Genomic DNA, 4,012 nt, shown 5'->3' with positions numbered 1-4,012 from the left:
TCACTACAAGAAAAAAAAATATTCGTGACGGATTATTTGTGATGATAATGACTATTTGAGACGAAAACATACTACTTTTGGGAAGAAATAATCATTTTCTCAGGAAATAGTTAGCCACAAATAAACAATTTTCTTGTAGTGAATTACTCACTTTTTTCAAATGGATTGCGCGGTGCTTATGAACTCTATAACTACAAATATCATTTCTGTAATTTTTATATATTATGATCAATATATTGTGTATATATAATATATAATACATATGCATATATAATCAAACAAGTCAAGCTGAGTTTTATTTTGTCAACATTTTTGTGGAGAATGTTGACCTTTTCTCACGGAGGCCGTTCGTAAGAATGAGTCTCTAGCTTTCCTTAAGTTTAGGAGCGCTTGAAGTGGTCCATTCTGATTATTCATCACGTTCATAGAACGTTGGAACTGCTCCCATGATAAACTAAGCACGTGGTGTAATGACCGTCCTTGTGGTGGGACTTTTTCTAAAATATTTTTATAAAAGGACGACGGGAATTACCGTCCTATTTAAAACCTTTCACTTGCATACCCAAGGTGGGAGACTCCACGTTTATAAATTAAAATGTGCTTTGGAGATAAAATAAGTTTACAACGGAAAACATAAATCTTATAATAAAAAGGCCTGTCGTGCGTTTAAAACTCGTATCTAGACTTCCGTGCTCTTCCCCATGGGTCGTGTTCGTCCTGATCATGCAGTTCCTATGGGGGGAGGGACATGCATAAAAATTAAAATGAGTCGAAGACTCGTAAGCATTACTTCATACAGTTAAAATATAACAACATAGGTTTTCATTCATGCATTCATCACTCGTACATACTATTACGTGCATGCATACTTGTCATACGTGCGTTCGTTTGAAAACTTCACTGGACGGGGTTTTTCTCTTTTAGACATGGGCTTCTTTTTCGTAAAACGTTTCTCCCGTCAGTGCCTTCATTTCTTTAAGAGTTCGTGCATGTTTACGTGCATACGTGCGTTCTTTTGAAAACGTCACTAGACGGAGCTTTTCTTTTTCAAAAGGCTTTCCTTTCTTTAAAACGTGTCCCCCGTCAGTGCCTTCATTTCTTAAAGGTTCGTGCGTTCGTATATGCATGCATACATCCATTCGTTCTTATCACTTTCATAGGCCAGTACACACTGTTACGCCCAGTGTGTTTGCGGTTAGCGGTCTTCCTTTGGACCTGGATTCCGCCTATGGCCACGAGTTGGGAATCCCTTTCATAGGGGGCAGCACTGGGTGCACTTCCAGTACTACTTACCCGGCATTGCAATCTGCCCATTCATTGGTACCCTTTTCATTCATTCATGTGGCCGTTACGTATCTTCATACATTCATGCTTTCATTTCTTTTTTTCTTGCTTTTCATTCATTCGTTCATTCGTTCATGTCAGCTCGAAAGAGCTGGAGTTTTCATTTAGTTCATTCTTTCATTTAACAGTCCTTTCTTTTCATGAGAAAACATTTCTTTTCGTGAGAAAATATCGTTTAGGCGTAAGCCCGAAAATGGTCTTTTCATTTTTCAGTTCATTTCAGTTCTATCCTTTCTGTAACAGTTCGTTCGTGCATACGCCATTTAAGAACATACATGGGCTTAAATGTCAGCTTTCATGACATCCCATAAGCGTCACCTTGAACGTCGTCAATCATGGCATCCACGAACGTCACCCCATGGCGCATATGAGAGCGTCGGTTCGTAGGATCCATAAAAGCATCCGTTGTCATGCCTTTCATGCATCTTCATCAATTTATGGATTTTCTCAGAAAATACATACAATAGAAACAGCGTATATTCATCCATTCACATGCGTACAATTAATACTTTGGGTGCGTGAACAGGGGCTGTCAAGGAGGGGTCGTACATACTTATACTTTTGAACACTTAGCATTTTCTTTTTTTAAAACGTCTTTAGTCTTTTCTTAAAGCGTCATAAGGAAAAAAACTTTCGTTTTCACTTTCTTTTATCTTATAAAGATTCTAGAAGACTATGAATATAACACTTACCTGGACTCCATGCTACTTGTATGTCATTCAGTCCATTCATGTGCTTGTCAGTTGGCAACCTACATGCATACACATACCTTAATGTCATTTTCTATCTAATGCATAAGCAACTTAAACTAGAAATAGAACTATGCTATACTTGGAACACTCTCCTTCTATCTCGTGCACTTACGTGCCCTTCACTATGTTAAACCTTTCGGGGACCACTTACGGTCACCACAACTTCTAACTCAAAGTCTTGTCTCAAGTGCTCATCCACTAAAGTGAACCCATGATTCACCTTAGGATTAAGACACTAAGACATTCGTCTTACTCTTCTTACAATCACATTTCGACGCATGATTCTGACCAATGGAATCACGCATCCCAATCCTAGATAATATACCCGCCACTACCTTCATGCACCTTAGCCCACACTAAATCATCATTCCTATCCATACAAGCCACACGGCTCTAAGCCAACTCGGAAGCTCAAGCACCGTGTAACTGTACTCATGACAGATTACCCATTACATATGGTGAATCCGTCAGACACATGTGTCTAACCAGATTACACATGTACCTTACCCCTTTATCACCTAAGATCAACATATAACATGTTGATCACCTGCTCATAGGGACAAGAGCCAAACTCCGATACCAATCTTCTCTTAACCCGGCTAGCATGACTCTTCATGCTACCCGTACCTTTTGACAGTTCATCCCAACACTTAACACGACAAGACTCCATTCACAACTACGCCTTATGTCACGTCACATAGCCCAAGATTGCTCCAGAGCTACACTGTGACCTTGTCGCGTTACCCAACATTCTGCTACGTCAACTCCTGACTCATCACGACTACGGTTTCTCACGTACTCCCGTCACATCGTGACATCTCGTCACGTTCCCTTTACGTCATTCCTACACTCTAACACTTCACCCATCATAAGCATGACTGTCAATAACCACGTCACTTCGTGACGTTGCCCAGTCATGCTTCCGCTGCGTACTCTTACACTTGTTCCACTACTTCACCCATCACAAGCATGACTGTCAGTAGTCATGTCACTTCGTGACATTCCTCAGTCATGCTTCCGCTGCGCACTCTTGTACTTGTTCCACTACTTCACGCCTATTCTCAGCCATAAGTCCAGTATGGTGACACCCGTCACCTTAGACTACAGGCCTCACCATAATTACTTCGGGACACTGTTCCACAGTTTCCGACACTATCCATCACGTTCCACGTCCATCAATCACATAACCATCATTATATCTACGACACGCCACATAGAGTGTCACTGCCATGTGGAGTACACTCCAGATATACTCCCTTCACATACGCCACATCACCACTATGGCATACTTGCCATATGGTACATCACTCCATCACATGGAGTAGACTCCACGTGTACTCCCTTCACACTCATCACATCACATAGAGTACCATCAGCGTGTACTCTTCTTGTTCCACATACACCACGCCACATCACTATTATGGCGTACACGCCATAAGGTGCATCACACCATCACATGGAGTACGTTCCACTTGTACTCCCTTTACATACGCTCCATCACCACTATGACATACCCGCCATATAGTGCATCACTATATCACATGGAGTACACTCCTCGTATACTCTCTTTATACACACTACGACACATCACCATTATGGCATCCCTGCCATATGGTGCATCACTCTACCACATAGAGTACATTCCACATAAGGGTGTAAACCGGTCGGTCCGGTCAGGTGATGGACCGAAAATATTCGGTCCATCACCGGACCGGACCGAACACCCCATAGGGACCAGACCGTATCCGGTCGGTCCGGTCCGTTGATGGACCGAAAATATTCGGTCCATCACCGGACTGGACCGAACACCCCATAGGGACTGGACCGGATCGTATCGGTCGGGTCCGGTCCAGTCGGTCCGGTATTTTTTTTTTTTAAATCAATTAATAAAAAAAATTTATTTAAAATACTAAATT

This window comes from Juglans regia, chromosome 6 (genome assembly GCF_001411555.2).
Source record: "Juglans regia cultivar Chandler chromosome 6, Walnut 2.0, whole genome shotgun sequence".
NCBI lineage: Eukaryota > Viridiplantae > Streptophyta > Magnoliopsida > Fagales > Juglandaceae > Juglans > Juglans regia.
The sequence above is the reverse complement of the archived record's forward strand: the minus strand, read 5'-3'. Positions refer to the sequence as shown.